Below are 18,303 nucleotides of genomic sequence, written 5' to 3'. Positions count from 1 at the left end.
GTCATCGGCAAGTGATTCTCACATGGTAGGGTTAATGTTGCCAGCCTTCATTTCTCATTTGCTGACATTTTTGTAATGCACATTTGGTCTGCTAATGGGCCTGGTGCCTGAAATCATCTACCTGTAGAACACATCCTTGGGGATCCTGCCATCTTTCTTTCTGTGAACATGACCAAGCTAGCGTAGACAGTCCTGAGAGGAGGGTGGACATGCTAGAAAAGTGGGCTTGGGAGGGCACATCTTTGAGACACCGTCTTGCCATGTGATGTCCAAAATCTTCCTGATTCAGTGCTTATGGAAGGCATTGAGGCATTGCTCCTGACGGGTATAAGTTGCCCACATCTCACTGTCATAAAGCAGCATGCTCACCATGCATGCCTGGTAGGCCTTCATCTTGGTTCTGGTCTTTAATATCACCTTTTCCCATACCCCTTTTTATAGTTGAGCCATTGCCATGGCTGCCTTGCCAATACGCTTCTCTCTCCCTCCCTCCCTCCCTCTCTCTCTCTCTCATTTATTTAGTTTTTCAAATTTTGAAATTTACAAACAAATGTCAAACAACCAAAATAGAAAGAGAATTCCTTAGATTCCCCTGGACTTCCCTCCTCCCTTTTGTGGGTCCTTATGTTAACTTTTTCCTCCTGCATCTTCTCTATTAATCCAAATCTTTTAAGTCTCCATTACACCCATAATTCAGTGTTAAACTACAAGTGTGCCAATACACTTGTCCAGCTCATTGTCAATTGAGAGGCTGCTGGTTATGGCAGAGCCCAGGTAGATAAAATCATCTACCACCTCAAGCATGTGGTCACCAATGCTGATGAGCTGAGTGCTGGTGACTTCCTGACCCAGGAGCAATATAACTGAAAGTATTGTGTACAAATTTGAGGTGTCTAGGTGTGTCATACTGCCCTATGACGATTTGTTGTTCTTAGGGCTGGCTTTTTTTAAAAAGAAAATTGCCTATTTTTATTTCTAAAATAAGGTATATGACCGGATATTACGCAAAATCCCATTCATCAGACCCCTCTTACTTTCCGTTAGCTTCTTGATCCTTTTTATGCACGCTCCATTTTCTGTGATTCAGTTTGATCCTGTTTCTGGGGGAGAATGAAGAAGAAAAAATAAAGTGAAAATCCACCCATCTTGGGATTTCAACAGGATCAGGCTTTAGCAGCATTCAAAGATGAGGGTATAGCTATCAAAAAGGGTATAAATCAACCCTTTAATCACAACCAGAGCCACGCCAGAAAAATAACATAGTTCTTTTTGAAAAGACAAGACAGTGTTATCTACCATTTCTCCTCAGGGGTAGGTTTGCATATACAAAGAAGTTGGGCAAAATGGCTTTGAATTTTGCTCCCTGATTCTCTGCCTAATTTGAACTGAAAAGCTGGAGTGGGCAGGTCCGTAGCTTTGCAAAGAACTATGGTTAACATGTTCTGTTTTGTCTCAAGTTTACTGCCACACCAGTTTGATGGCTGGCCAGCTGCAGACCCCAGCAGCATTTTTGTTGGTATTTGTCAATCATACATGCCCTGGAATGATTTCAAGGGTATACAACCTGCCACATAACATCCACATTAGATGGTATCATGAACAGGGAAAGCTGACAGGTCACATGTGTTTGCATGCAATGCAGAATCTCTGGGAAAACTAGTGCAATGAGACAGGTTGTTTCAAACTATAGATGATATTGTGGAAAATCTCTGCATGAAAATATTTCATAAAAAGTAAGCTCTAAGCAATCACACACCATTTAAAGCATTAGTCCACTGAGTCCAGGGAAAATATAAGCATAGACTCTTATATGTGCATGCATGATGTCTTTCTTTCACGGCAAAGGACCACAGTTTCACTGCTACTAGCTACAGTGTAAAGTATTTTAAATCTCTGCAATATTGCATGTATAGATACAAAATGATAATGCAATGATAGGGCAGACTTTACTGAAAGCTTTAAAGTTGCAGTCATAATGTGCAATCCAAGTAGCATATCCACAGTTTTGATAACTCAAATCTTCTCTTGAACGTGGAATATTCCTGCCTCAGCAAGGCTCTTCTTGAATCTGGGTTCACTATCACTTAGGTCCTTCTTGCAGTCCATATGTAGTAGTCTGCTTCTCTTCTCCCCCCCCCCTCCTCCTCTGCCTTGAATGTCAGTTCTGACAACAGAAGTGCCCAGCCTCCCACCTGTTTTTGAATTACAAAGTGTAGGTGAAGGTGCCTCTAAGGTGATATCCAGAGTTTTCCTGATCTGGAAGGTTGGGAAAATTCATTTGCATGAGTCTGAAATTTTTCCCATTCAAAATTAAACATAAGATGCCACAGCTGCAGCACTCCTGTCTTCCCAGCTAAGTAAGCAGATATTATGTTGAGACTCTAGGCTAGCAAAGCCTGGTGTGATGCAGAGATTACACAGATAAGTGCCAGAGATGTGATTCTGGCACCTTTTGTAGTGCTTTCTGTTCTCTGCCAATTGATTTGTGGCATAGAAGTGGCTTCCCTTGCCAGTCCTTCAGCATAGGGATTTGTTGGCACAATAGTGATGGGGACCAGTGGGAGAGAATTGCCTTAAGGGTAAATGGAAAGGATGTAGGAAAAACAATAAAACCACAGCACTTCAGTTGTTTTGGAAGTATCTGGACACCCTGAAATTCTTGATTCACATCCCAAATTTTCTTCTCTGCAGGCAGGTTTGTTTAAATTGCATGCAGAAATCATAATTTGCCCTTGCTTTTGTATATCAAAGCCAGTCATATAATCTCAGACACAATTATTATGAATGCTACTGTGTTCAAAAAGCTGGTGTCAGTCATTGTCCATTTTATGCATATTAAACCATTGATGTAAATACTAGTATCCTTATCCAGAAAAGGTGATCCATGTGCAGGAGCATGATTTTGCATCCATATCAAGAACTACAAATTGAATGAGCATCTTTATGCAGAAGTCATCTATTACTTTCAGTGGGTATGTTTTTGGACGAGCAGTAGAATGCAAATTCCCATTTGTGTTTGGATATGGATGTGCATCCCATTGAAAGTAATACAGCACAGATAGACGACTTTCACATTTGGATGTTTGTCTGATTAATGTTTGCAGTTCCTGATATTCATATGGAAGCCTGCTTTTGTTCATGGATTGCCTTTTCCTGATCAGGGCGAAAGGGATGCATTCTTTCAGTTACCTTGCCTGCCCTGTTATACTACCTACAACATAATTTATTGCACTGTCAGACCTTCTCCTATCTGTTATGAAGTTGATGGATTATCACACACCTATATTAAAATTATGAAGCATAGAATATATTTCAACTCCTGGGCTCTAAGCTTCAGATGTGCTTGCTATTAACTTTCAAAAATGCACCCTTTATATAGCCTACTTTTCCACCCAGGCACATTTTCTGTTTTCATAATTTCTATAGTAGTGTAAGCATTATGAGTTTCAGAACCTTGGCAAAACCAGCACTGTGCCTAAAGGTGAGATAATCAGAGCATGCACATAGGGACATTATTTGAGCACCATATCATTGGACTGCACAGAACATCCCTAGCTTATTCCAAGGGCAACCATGAAATTTAATTTAGAATTTTACAGTCACATTTTGAATTGAAAATCTCAGTAATAACTTTCCCTTTGCTCAGCCTTTTAACTGTGAAATTCAGTTGGGGAGTTTCAGAGCAGCAGGTAATGCTGCATCACTCTGGAGGGATTTTGCCAATACTGTGCTAAAGTGCTTGCAAGTGTCATTTCCATATTTAACTAATTTCAGTTTTTAATTAGCTCCGTGTGAAAAATGAGAGTTCAAGCTGAGCTAAGCTGTCAGCACACACTCTTGTTTCCTTTCTAACCTCCCAGGATGATCAGTTACGGGGATAGGGAGGCGTGATACAACAAGCTTAATCTTTCAGGAGTCCTGTTCCTTGGCAGTGAGCAACCGTGTTGGGTCTATCTAGATCTATTGGGCAAAAATGAGTCTCAGTATATTTCAGAAGTACATTTTTTGGTTTATCTGAGAAATCTGACAGATACTTTGGCACACCCTACAATAGGAATATGTCTATGATATCACAAGTGAGTAATATTATTCACTTGTTAGCTTGTAACCATGCAATCATTGTCTTGGGTCTTTTGGGTTCCGTTGGGATCTGACATGGTTTGGCAGCTCCAGATGGAAAAGGAAGAGGAAAAGCTGAACAGAAGAGGTGGTGCTGGAGCTAGGGACAGAAGAGCAGGACATCTTCCCCCCCTCCCCCAAGAACCAGGCACTTTCTTCATTGGTGGGGTGAGGTGCACGTGTCTGTGCACACAGCAAATCCGTAGGGCAAGAAAGTATTGTGAGTAAGTTTGCCCCACCTCATCTTAGAAAACTTGGTAGGAGAGGGGTGTTAACTGTTGGGACATCTTCATAGCTTCCATTAAGTTATGAAAAAATTCACTTGCTTATGTACCTTGAAATCTTGATTTCTGGGCTTTGCTGTGGAGCGTGTACTGCTATTAGCTGGCATAAAGATTTCTTCCTTACTCTCAAAGAAGAGCTGCTGTTGTCGTGTTTTGGGATAAGAACCTGACAGTGATTCTTTATTTTATGCGAAAATCTTCAACCAGATAGCCTTATCATGTACCTTCTTGCACCTTTGCAAACTCAAAAGAGAAGCAGTCTTAATCCTAGACCAGGGGTCTTCAAACTACAGCCTGCAGGCTGGATGTGGCCCACTAGGTTCGTAAATCCGGCCCACAAACCCTGCCACCCACTCAGTCAGTCCCCGCATGCTGAGGTAAATTTGAAGTGGTGAGGTATTTCCTTGAAAAGAAGCCGCGGACGCCTCGCCACATGGGGATTGCCTGCGTAGGTGGCAACGCTTCCACAGCTTCTGATTGGCTGCAGGAAGCTCCTTGGGAGCGCATCTTGGGAGTGCGGCGGCGGTGGCTCTACCAATGAAAGGCCGCATCAGTGTTTACCTCATCGCGGCGTGGAGCCTTTCATTAGTAGAACCGCCGCTGATGCGCTGAGCCTGGGATCCCTCGTCGAGCGTGAAGAGGCGTTGTCACCGCAGCCAGCTCTCAACCTCAGGCAGAGCTATTCGGCCAGCAGCAGCGACAGAGGAGTTAGTTGGAAGGCAGGTGGAGGGGAGGGGGGAGAGAGAAGCCCCCCTCCGCCGGGAACCCCGCCACCCAGGGCTGGGGTCGATCCCTGATCACATCTCCTTTCAGTCTCCAGATACATAAGTTTGCGTGTGTGTGTACGGGTGTATGTATATACTTCATATGAATGAAAATATGGCATAAGCACTGACCATTTGCATTACTGCTGAGCGTTGGTTAGCAGTGACAAATATGGAACCGGATATTGACCATCTCATTAGCCAAAAGCAGGCCCATATTTCCCATTGAAATACTTAAAAGTTTATGTTGATTAAAATTGTTCTTCATTTTAAATATTGTATTGTATTTCCTGATTTTTGTGCACTACAAATAAAATATGTGCAGTGTGCATAGGAATTCATTCATATTTTTTTCAAACTATAGTCTGGCCCCCGACAGTGACTGAGGGACAGTGAACAGTGAACCGGCCCCCTGTTTAAAAAGTTTGAGGACCTCTGTCCTAGACGATAGAGTGCTCTGGTTACATTTGTGCTATGTGGTCTCCCTTGCCTCCTTCAACTGTTAAGTGATTTTGCATTCTGTTCCATGATGCACAACAAGGATTGAGATGTTTTTGATTAAATCTATGTGCAAAAAGCCTTCATGCTGCATCCTCCTTAAAGTGTGTATGGAATGTTATTTTTTAAATGGGAGTAAATTTAGAAAACAATGTTCTGGAAACTGTTGGGGGAACAGGATTTCTACTACACAAATACTATTTTAATAATTTAAATACCATTTAATACCATTTTAATACCATTTTCTTCCCAAAAGAAAGAATTAATCAGAATTTTAAACTAATATTTTAATGTAAAATTGACAGTGGAAAATTAGTAATAAAACCCAGTGGAAAATTGAGAATAAGGTATTCCTGATGCTAATACTTACAGAGATGAGGAACTTCTGCTATCCTCAATTTCTCTCTATCCATTTGTTCCAAGAAAGTAGCAGTGCAGCAATTTTCACTTATAAGTGACAGGATTAGTATGGACAGCCACTTATAGTAGTCAGTAACTGATTTCCTTTGTTAAGACTATAAAATCAAATACATTTTTTCATGAATTAAAACAGATGGAGGAAAATTTCGGCTATGACAAATGTGTCTAGGCATTTAAAGGGTATTGCTAATCTGCAAAGAAAGAAGCTGAAATCTCAGTAGCTGGATTTTGCAGGTACTGAAATATGAAGCAGTGATTCATTCTTAAAACTATTCAAGAATCTAGTTTGTAATTCTATGCTTGAAAATGGGGTGGGGGGAATCAAACCTTCAGAGTTAATAGTGGGTATGCAGAGTCTAATTTTTGTATTTGATTCTCAGTCTAACATCTTCATTTCTGTTGAGGTGCTCAAGAAGCTTGGGAACCAGCTTTGCTGCCCTCATACTACTTCTTTCTACTACCAAAAGTCCCAATGATACTTATTTTGGTTCAGGTCCATGTATACAGCTTTCCCCACTACCTATGTGAGCAAGAGTAGTGAAAACTAAATGGTGTTCAGTTTTCCCATGCATGTATGAACTACTTCTAATTAAATACGTGGTTGACAGTCCAACTCATGTTCCATGCGCAAACTATATCTATAGCCAGGGTTAGGCAACCTAAGGCCCATGGGCCACAAGCAGCGCATGGGGGTCATTTAACTGGCCCATGAGCCACCCTCAAACTGAGCCGCCCGCTTGGCGAGTCCCTGTGCACTGCGCTAAACCGCCGCAGCCAGGCACAGGGACTCGCTTCTGCAGCACCAGAAACCGCGTCTGCGCAAACGCCGGAAATCATGGGAGCGCGCGCAATCTGGCCCACGGAGGGATCTCTGCTGGAGTGAACCGGCCCAGGCAAGGTAAACCTTGCCAACCCCTGTCTATAGCAATATATCAGTATAGTAATATCAGCATCACCTGTGAAGATATGTTGATAAGCATCAGAAAAGAAAGGTATATCTGGATTGTCTGCAAGTTGTCTTTCAACCATTGAGCTGTGTATTTGTACAATTAGGCAATCCTTGTTCCATTCACCTTCATTTTGGATCACTTAGAAATTTGTCAAGCCAAGGTTAGTGATAGACATACATTTACAGATAAATACATAATGTGACAATTCTGAATCTTGGGCACATGCTATCATCGTTTTTTTCTTTGTAAGATAATGCTTTCAAACAGATATGTGTCTATCACTAAATGTGTATTGGTGTATTTTGAGGAGACCTTTCATAAATCAGTTGTGCCACCTATCAAATACTAAGCATGCACAGTTGCATAAGAACACCAGAAAGTGTTAGCATGGATTTATGCATCAAAATATTATGGGATCTGTAATATTAAATATTAATAATTTGAAGAACCTGGCAACTGGCTACAAGAAGGAGAGATTGCAAGGGTATCAAGATTAATGGAATCCCAAAAAACAGAGTAGCTAACTGATTTCCCTTAGTTCATCTATTCTATAATATGTTGTTTGGCCAAATGTTTCTAAGGTGTTCCTAGACTCTTAGATTCTAGAGCTGTTTTAAACTGTTTTAAATATTGTGTAATCTTGTGTTTGAATATGCTCTAAGAAACCACTATAATCCATCTCTTTGGGAATATGAGAGAACTTGTTAAAGCTCTTGCACAGGTGGTTTCTTAGGTCAGTGAAACTATCCCATATTTTGAATTCTTTGACCCTGCATTTTGCAGAGGTTGCAGGGCCACACAGTGTTTGAAACTCCCATTGTTCTAGGTGCATGGAATTTGCCACATGGAATTTCATTGGCACAAGCGGTTTCTGACCTCTGGGTGCAGTACTGCGCCTAAGATTTCAGATTAAAACAGCAGAGTGGAAGGAAAGGAGGACCTTTTTCTGCCACCCCACTTCCAGCTATTCTCTGAAGACTGGAGAAGAGACCCTCTTAAGAATATTAGGGGGGTGGGCAGGGGAAGGACTAGACCAAGTGAAAAATGAACATAATATTCTAGCTGCAGATAATTAATTTTCAGCTTTGTGTTCTTATAAAAAAAGCGCGCCTAGACATTCCATTGTTGCACTCATAACCTAGGTTTAAGGTGCCATTTAGCTCCCAGCTTTCATATCTCAGTTTCTAACACAGGGGCTACAAACCTTCTTGCATTTATGGTGGCATTGTGATATTACACCAAACTTTTGGTCAACTGTTTTTACAGAAATAGATCTAATATATAGCACAACTATTTTATTGTCTCCTTTATTGGCCTTGTGGGAGGATTTAGAATGATTCTTGTCAACATTTACAGTATGTCATAGCGAGATGTTAGGTTTTTTTTTATGGTGGCTGCTAATTTAGAGATAGCTAGAAGTTGGTGTTATGCAATAGGTTTGTTTCTTGATTTTTAGTGTGCTTCAGTCTGGGCAGTTGCTCTGGCAGTAAGCCTGGCATGCCAATTCCAAGCAGCCGGGGTAAAATGAACCCATTATCTTTTTATGTCACTTGGTAATCATTTATTTCACATATGCAATGTGAGGACCATATGAGACAACTGCCCTAGATTGTTTGCAATCTGTGGATAGATGTAAAGATTTTGTCTGTTTTTCATGTACTTTCTTATCTGTCTGCATTGTTTTTGACTGCATTAGCTGTTCTTTGTGGAGAAACATATGTGCTTATTGTTCATATTTTATTGTTACATTTTGAAAATGCAATAAAAATACATTTCAAAAATTCATGATTTAGGTAACACTAGCCAGATTCTTTCGTAACCATTGTTTTCAAACCTACTTTCCACAATACTTTCTAATGCTGATTTATGAAGAAACCAGTTGCATTGATGCTACTGAGACTCTCAGTCTTGGTTCATGCCAGCATGGTAATGGAGGATAACATTCAGCCCAGAAAAGAGAGAGCTCCAGTGATGGCTCCTAATTTGCAAACCTTGGTTTGCAAGGAGTTAATGATATGCTTGCACCAAACTAATGCATGCAATGAGCACTCTGCCTTTTATTGGTAATTAAGAACTTTGACAGGTCATGCATGATCATTTTAGCTCTCGTTTATTTTAAACTTTCCACAACTGGGAACTTGGCTACTGCTCCTCTCTTAAAATAACACAATAGCCACCATATTTTGAACGGTGAATTGTATTAAAGTAAGCTGGCACATGGCAGACAGTTTTCATTCCTCGCCCAGAGGCACTCTCAGATAATTACACAACAGCAGGGTCCCTGTTTTACCACATACTTAAGCCTAATGTTTAATCCTATCTTGAATATGCTACAATGGTTCCAAATTCAACTTGGCCACAAATGCACATCTAGTAAAGGTGTACTGCCTTAAATGTTACTACAATGTTTCCCTAAAAAGTACCTCTTTTACAATTCTGCACTTTTCCTGCTTCCTACCCAATTTCATTCCTGCTGGGAACAGTCAGAGAAAACTGTCAAGTAAAAGTATAGCTGTGTCTTCTGCTTTTTAGATGCATTTTAAACGTGCCCTATCTGCAGATACAATTTTGTCTAGCTAAAGGAAGGAAAGGGCCTAGAATCACTATTTTCCAAGATGGCTGGTATGGGGAGGGGGCTAGGCTCCTGGGCACAGACTTTTGCTTCATGGTGCAGAGAAAGCGGATGGCAAAGCTGTCAACCGTCCCTTATTTGGCGGGAAACTCCCTTATCCCAGCGCCGTGTCCCGCTGCTGTCCCTTATTGATGATGTCCCTTAAATTTCCCGGGTTTCAAAGGAAGCAGCTCCTCTCCCTTCCTCCCTGCTCTCCCAAATTATCTGGTCCCTTTTAACTTTGCATTTCAGCTGGTTGTCTAAAATCCCTTATTTTGGCTTCTGATCCCTTATTTTCGAGGCTGCTGGTCCCTTATTTTCAAATCTGTAAGTTAGCAGCTATGGCGGATGGGGAGACATCTCTCTCTCTCGCTCTTCCTCTCCCCCCCCCCTAATTCTAAAACCTGGGGGCATCCAGTGAAGCTGAATAGAGAGAGATTTAGGATAGACCAAAGGAAGTACTTCACATAACCAGGACCAGCCCAATATATTTTGGTTCCTTAACAGGCCCCGTAAATGCCAGCTCCCTCAAGTCTAGGCACATGGTACTCAAAGCTAGCCAAGTTATTTTTGCACCTGGGGAAGGAAACCCCGGAAGCAACTCTTCTCCCTTCAGGACAATAAAATTGTAAAAATAATAAATAAAATAATATACCAACCTTTGATGATACTGAAAACCAGCTGCCTCACTTTGCCCAATGTTATGACTGACCCAGTAGAAAGCACATAGTTAAAGTAGAAAATTTGCTATCTCAAGATGTAGTAAAAGGGGGTGGTTTATTTGTTATTTGTACTTGTAGCCCACTCTGCATCACACTGTGATCTATACACCTTATGATCTTTGGGTGAAGGGAGGGATAGAAAATTAATTAAAAAATACAAACTGTCCCAGGGTTGGTTACATAAATAACATAATTAAACACAACAATGCAGGACACAAATTAGGCAAATTCATGGTAGGGGAGAAATTTGATTCAGTTCACATTTAAAACCAAATTTATCAACTTTGCACTTTCTGACACAAATGCGAAATGAAACACAGCCCTCCTTAAAAATTCACACAAAATTCACTTTTCCAACCAACCAGTGTTTACCAAAAAAGCATATATTAGGTAAACATGTGCATAAAATGACTACATTAGTGAAAAATATATTTAAAATGAATTATATTTGGAGAAATTGCTAACAAAAATGTATACATTAGTCAAAACTGCATGCAAATTGTGTTTATTGGGAGAAATTCACATTAAAGAAATATTTCCAATTGCGGCAGAGTTGTGGAGAGAACTTAAATTGGCAGATCCTTCCATCCCTAATGGTAGTTGGTTATAAATGGCTTCTTTGCATGATGGATATATATTACCTCCAGTATCAGAGGCAGTGTGCCTCTGAATGCCAGTTGCGGGGAATATGGGTTAGAGAGTGCTTTTGCATTCATATCCTGCTTGTGGGCTTTGCATAGGCACCTGGTTGTTCGTTGTTAGAACAGAAATCTGGACTAGATAAATCTTTGGTCTGAATCAACCAGGCTCTTGGATTCTTACTGCTGTATTTGTGCGTTGAGGTCCCCAAGACACCCCCCAAAGAAAAACACAATTGACACTTAATTTTTGTTTAAGGTTTTTGGCATAATTTTGGCCACAACTTTATTCAAATTACAGCAATGTGAGTGGTTGCTTAGGCATTGGTAGCACTAACTGTCCCCGCACAGGGACAGCTCAGACATTCGCACCCCCCGCGAAGTCAGAAAGGTTGTCATCTGGGGAAAGAGTCGGGACTGGGAACCATGCCTCACCTCTCCCCAGAATGCTCCCAGGGGCTTGCGTGGCCCTAGCCCCTAGCCCCGGGGTTCCTTTAACGGAAACCCTTGCAGCAGCAGCATTTTGGAGGGGCAAGCACAGCCAAATCCAAATCGCTCCACCAACCAATTCCCAGACCAATGCCTAACCGCAACCTTACAAGTTGTGACGATTTGCTACGCAGTAGGCAAAAACCAAATGGCACACACTAATCAGCCAAATGGACAAAATTCCTACCGGGCCCCTGCCCCAAAGCAGATGACCCCATGACAGACATAGCAAGGTCAAGCAAACAGCCTAAAATTAGGGAAGGGAGGGTGGGTGATCCGAAGTACGCAGCGAAAAGAGGAAGTTTGTTGCTGTGTGCATTGTATTTAACAAATAGGGCTTTCAATCAATAAATGGCAACATATAAATCTCCCCAGTAACAGCCCGCCCCTGCTTAAAGATGGCCAAACTCTTTTGCCCAGCAACAGTGAGGTGTCTTCTCATCCCCAACCGCAACTCGTGCTCTCCATGAAGGAGAACATGCTTTATCACACACAACAAAGTTGTTTTGCATACATGTAAACAAGGTCCTAAGTCTACCTGCAATATTATTTTTTTAGACCAAATTCATTCATGCTTGCTTGATCAGTGGTAATTACAGGCACTTTTGTTTGGTTCCCCAAAATTTTGTGTTTTGCATATTTTAATGGATCTGTCAATAATAAGTTGTTACTTATTTTGGCTTACTGTGATGCATCGAGATACAAATAAAAATGTGTGTTAGAATCTTAGAATTACTGGCATTATGTTGTATATTGAAGATAACACATGTGGAATTGATGCAGAGTAAAAAGGGCTGATGGGCAAATGGATCTTAGACTATTTTTGACATGCGTGTCCTTTTCGGTGTAAAATACAATGTATTATTCTTGTTCTTTATTTTCATTCAGGTCCTCTAGCCAAAGAGGACATAGGGCAAAGAGACTGCATTTTGAATCTTAAGGTTGCCACAAAAGCAGGCTCATTATATTTGGTTTCAGGAATTGATGAATCTTGTGCCAATTTTCTGCTCTCTGTACAATCTAAGGTCTGTCATGAGAATAGATGAATGGTGTTGCTGCAATATGTTCTCTTGCACAGCCTTTGTCCTAAGATTTCAAATTCTGAATGCAGCATGCAGTGCTGTTATCATTCTTGTGACAAAAATTGCATTCGCAAAGTGGCACAAAATCAAAACATTTCTTCAAGAGGACTGAAGGGAAGAAATACAAAAAGAGAATAAAACAGAAGTTTGTTCTCATTGCTGTCAGAATAGAAGATAGAAAACTAATGATAATACAGGTTGTTACTATTGTTCCAGTTCTTTTTAAACATGCTTTCTGGTGGTGCTTCAGGGAATTTAAAGCCAGATCTTGTGATTTTTATTTTATTTTATAAAAAAAACTGTAATGTAATTCCAAGTGTGTGTAAGCTTTTCAAGTATTTTGGAAGCAGAAAGACTAAAATTGGACACGGAGGGGTAAATTTTCAAAGCATTGCATGGGCGATAGGCGCACAAATCCCATTACAGCTAATGGGATTTGTGGGCGTATCTGTCGTGCATTGCTTTGAAAATTCATTCCATTCCATTCACGCAATGCAGGCCTGGAGAAGAAATATCACTGACTCAGTTTTGAAAGACGATTTTGTATTTATTTCACCCAAATCCTCTTCTACATATAAGTACGCTGAAAAGCATTAGATGACTCCCATTCCCTTTTTGGAAACAGGGATCCAAAATGAAGCAAGACATACATTTTAAAGGAACCTGGACTCTTCTTTCTGCCCACCCCCACCCCCGGCTGTTGGCTGCTATCATTCATCCTTCATCAATATCCATGCTGACAGCCATTAGTTCCCCTGTTTTCCCCACCTACTGACAGAAGTAGCTGTGGATGGATAACAGATAAATGAAAAGGATTCCTCATTCTCTTGCCTTCTTCCACCTGTATATCAAGCAGCAAGTAAGAGGCTTATTCTAGAACTGCAAGTAATAGTAAACATCAACATGTACAGCAGGACATGAACTCAGTGTGTGATTTAATGCACACACTAAAATGCACACACTATGATTATTACATAGAAGTAGATGCCATTGAGCTAAAAATGACTTACAAGCAAGAGTGTGTAGGTTTGCAGCCATAATCTTGGAAAATATAATTTGAGAACAATCATGCTTTGCCGCTTGCAGCATACAGCAACACACATTTGCAATGCTACATTTTTATCATTGAGATATACCGATTTAGCAGCTTCCTGGCATTAGATTGCTTAATCTAGAGTCTCTGTGTAGTGACACCTAGCTAATTTTGCCACTTACATGAAATTATACCCTCTAAAGACATGTAAAGACTATCATTTGTGACACCTAAGCTTACCATTATGTGCCTCTTCCATTCCCATAACTAAAACTGGTCCTCAGCCATTTGTTAACCATGTTTAGAATTTTTTTAAAAAAATAATAATTGGGTACCAGGTTTTAGCTTTGGAACTGGGCCATCAAGCAGCCTTTTTATGACTCATTCTGAAGCCTGCAAAAACAGCCAATGGCACATGCAGAATGGCTTTCTGTGGGAAATGCCTTAGGTAATTTGATCCTGTAGATCTGCTGGGATTTAAAAACAATACTTGAGGCATCTGTGCTGGGGAATGATTGGTAATTGGGTTCACATTGCAAGGTATATTATGCCACAACATAAGTTAAAGCACCACAAGGCTGTTAAGAAGCCAAGAGGTCCAGGTTGAATGTACTGAAAGAACATGTTGATGCTTAAAGATACCTGGGCTTTCAAGGCAGCCTAGAGAAGCAGCATCTGAACAGATGTGACTTGCATTTACAGGCCGGTTACAAGACAGATCTCACTGGTTAAATCAGAGGTGGCGAAACTTTTTGGCCTCATGGGTCAGATCTTGATCTCCCTCATTCCACAGGCGAACTTTGATAGGTCAGCAGGGACACTCGCCTGTCAATAATCTGACATCATGTTTGTGGGCAGGATTCAACCAACAAGCCCTGCCAGTGGAAGGCTGTGCAAGAACTTCTGCTACTGCGAGGCAACTTCCCCCCTCTCCTCCCCTTACATGACCCCTTCACCTCCCCAGTTGTGAGGGATCAGAAGAACCTAGAACTGTGAGCAAAGGGAGAAGAGGGCAGATTGTTCCATTAGGCAAGCAGGCCTGCTTACACTGGGGGAGCAATCTTTTTAGTGCTACATTGAATCCCTCCCTATGTCAGGTTACTTATGAGTAGGAGATCCCAACCACCTGTGACCATTGACCCACAGGAGCCCACCAGCCCATTCCCCTCAGAGAACATGCTGGCAAAAAAGCACCCCGCAGAGTTAAACTCTCTGCTTGACAGCTGATGTGTGGGAAGGGTTTGATCCTGCGTTCTGCAGGGTCTGTTTTACCAGCATATAACCCACAGGGAATGTGTTTGCAAAGCACTGCCACACCACACTGGATTGAACCTCACCCATCAGCTGACATCACCTGTTAACATGCCAGTTCTCCGAGTGAAGAGCAAAAATGTGTAGAAAGTGACCCCATTGTTTAGGTTTTGGTTTTAATTTCCCAGTCCCAATGTTTAACAAAAAATCATTTGCACACCTTTGACAGTGACATACCTTTCTTGCTTTCTTTATATTTACTTGTAGTACTAATCTTCTGGGGTCTGATTCACAGTTATAAAGTCCGAACCAATGATGTTGTATAAAACAAATTTTATTATAAGTAAAGAGCCTAGCATCTATTGAAGACCTGGCCTTGCAAACTTAACTGTCTTTCATTTAAGATGAGCAGTGGGTATTTTCTTCTCCTGCTATATATTGACAATGCTGATCCTTAAAAAATCTTCAGCTCTTGATAACCCTCTCTCTAAACACAGTGTGTAGCTGGCTACTGTGTTTACACAAGCAGATGACGATGTCACTCCACATATTTCATCTAATACGTATTGATTGGTTCTTTATCCTTTACCAGACACTTCTGTGTGAGAACAGTTTAGCAATGCCCCACAAAGCTGCTGTGACCTCAGTACGTGAAGGATACGATCTCTTGTTTCCCTATGTGATTGCTCAATGTCTCAACAACTGTGTTGCTTGTTAGCAAAATCTGAGTTGCATCTAGCTATGCTCATTCTGCTTTGTATCCCCCCCCCAAGGGAAAAACACCACATGGATGTGGATGTTTGTGTGGGGTAATTATTAAAGCTGTCTGTGGACAAACGCCGGCTCCCTCGGCCTGAAGCAATATGAGCGCCTCACCCCATAGTTGCCTTTGACTGGACTTCATCGTCCTTTACCTTTTACCTTAATATATGTACCCCTTCAAACATTTCCGTGGAAATCAACCCAGGAGGATTTTGTCACTTTAGACTCATACATTTTTAATGGCTGATTGCACTAAGCAGCCTCAAACATAATGTTGTCAGGCCTGGGCCTGCTTCACCACGTAGCTGCTCTGTTGGCCCTTTATCCTGACCCTCAAGACCCAGCTATTCCATTTCCAGGCCTCTCTTGAGTAGGTCCTGTCAATGGTGATGAATTGTACATTCCTTCTGAACTGTAGCCATAACTACCATTGGAGACTAGGCCTACCAAATTCATTTCACTTGTGACCCCTGCTACATTTGAACCAGACTCTCCTGAGAGAAACTGTTTTTAAAAATTAACCCACTGTGTCCTCTTTCCAGTCCTTCAACAGCTGACTGGCCATTTGTAAGGTAGAGAACAGAACTCAGCAAAACCATTTAGTGCTCAATACAGACTAGGAACGAAGTATATTTGTGAAGAATAATACCTCCAAACTCATTAAATGGTCTTGCACATTAATAATTCAAAGCACATTTAATTATTGCACTGGTTGTAATGAGGCAAGTTTTTCAGATAGATCTGAGCAGTTGGAAATGGGGGACAAAGCTACATAATTTGCTGCACCTGGGTAATACTGAGTTCTGTAAATCCTGAAGGAAGGAAGGTTGGTTAGTTAGTTAGTTAGTTAGTTAGTTAGTTAGTTGATGGATAGTCCTTAGGGATGCTGGGGGTTCATGAATATATACATCCTTTTAAACTGCCTGGTGACACGAGACAGCTATCACTTGCTGCTTCTGTTGTCTGCCTGCTTCCCTCACCCGCAGTAAGGCACATCAGGAGTCCTGCTGAAAAGGGCAGGTGAGTGGACTGGAAAAGGAATGGACAGGAGATACCATGGCTGCCTTGCTCCCCTCTGCAGTGGGAACTTGAAAGATGCAAGACTGTTCTCTGGCAACCCTTCATGTTGATGACATAAGGAGCAGGAGCATCTGTAATCTGTGACCTGTTCCTTTGTAAACGAAACCTGGCATTAGAATCTCAGGAAGGATTCCACAAGGATAGCTCAAAAGTCAGGCAGATGTAGTACGGTCAAGCCAGCAGTCATATTCCATGTATGAATCTTTGGACTCTTAAAATATGACTGTCCTATCAATTACTTTCAACCAGCTATTCTTATGGCAGTGTGCCTAGGTCTTTAAAAGCTGGGATCTTCTGGAGGGTCCTGTTCCCCTTGTACTTCTGAGGAGGTATGAGCATGTTGGCATATGCAAATTTTATGCAAATATGTACCATGGATCTTTCCCCTGAATATTATGAGTATCTAAGTACTTAACAATACCCCTTCTGCTTGTGTCTTTCAAACTATGTGTTGTAATTGGACTTCAATATATTGCACTTGAAAGAGACAGTTTTGCTCCTCAGAGATTTTAAGGTAATATGGTTGATGTTTATTTCCTTATGGTGGGCACACACACCTGAGGGCCATTTCACAGAGAGTAGGCAGGGAGCTGCAGACAAATTGCAGTGTTGGGGAACATATTCAGAGCCAAACTAGACATCAATTTGTGTAGCAAGCAGCAATGTCTAAGCATGGTCGTAACCAGGATCATTTGGGGGGGGGGAACTGAGCTACCCACGATGTGATTGGTCAGATAGTAAAGTATTTTTACTTATTTACTTGATTTGCTCCCCCACCCCCTCCCCTTGCCACGCCCATGTCTGTGAGGTTTTTAAAAAAATATATAGGTTGGTTCTTTTGGTACTGCAGCATACAGGAGGAAACATTTATTTATTCACTTTCAAGCTGGGATCCAGACAGAAAGATACCCCCCTGCAAATGAAGTTGGGGGGGGGGGAGCTCCCTTGGGTGCTAACCCTTGTAGGCATGGTGGGAGGGTATTTTTGGATTGCAGTGGAAGAGTAAAAGGATACCCCCATGTGCTGCAGTCTTGATGACAATCCCACACACCCCTGCACTTACAATTGAATAAAGACAAAAGCACATCTGTAGCAGCATGATAAGCATTTAGCATAACATGTAGCATGGCCTTCATACTATACAATTTTAGGTGTAAACATCTTTAAGCACCTATAAAATGTAACATGTGAACTGGCTCTTTGTTCATAGGTGCTTTTGAGAAGTCTGTTTCTCCAGAGACAACACAGACACAAAAGAAAGGAGTGTATAACCTGTAAAACAATGCTTCTCTCATACTACTTTCAACCTTTTAAAAACTATGGTTTAGCTTTAGGCTTGGCTATTCTTTTTCCACCCCCCTTTTTTTTACAGTTCCTAGGTGTATTCCAAAAAGGTAAAGACAATGACAGAAAAGCAAATGTTTTCTGATTAATCAACGGCTAATAGCGACTGTTAATTAAACAGTTGCTTTCCCCAGTGAGTTTTAAATGTCCTCTACACAATGAGATCCAAAAATGAACTCTACACATGTTAAAACACTGAAGAAAGGCTTTGCATTTATTGTGAAATGTATTACGCACATTTCAGTTCTAAATAGAG

General features: G+C 41.2%; 1 protein-coding gene across 24 annotated transcripts in view; it reads left to right on the top strand.

The window, feature by feature from the left end:
• Positions 1–18,303, top strand: part of TENM2 (teneurin transmembrane protein 2) — a 753,140-nt gene that overhangs the window by 589,322 nt on the left and 145,515 nt on the right. The window lies entirely within an intron of this gene.

The sequence above is a fragment of the Podarcis tiliguerta genome (genome assembly GCF_965153285.1).
Source record: "Podarcis tiliguerta genome assembly, chromosome: 2".
In the NCBI taxonomy this organism is placed as follows: domain Eukaryota; kingdom Metazoa; phylum Chordata; class Lepidosauria; order Squamata; family Lacertidae; genus Podarcis; species Podarcis tiliguerta.
Note: the sequence above shows the minus strand (reverse complement) of the source record. Positions and strands in the feature narration are given on the sequence as shown.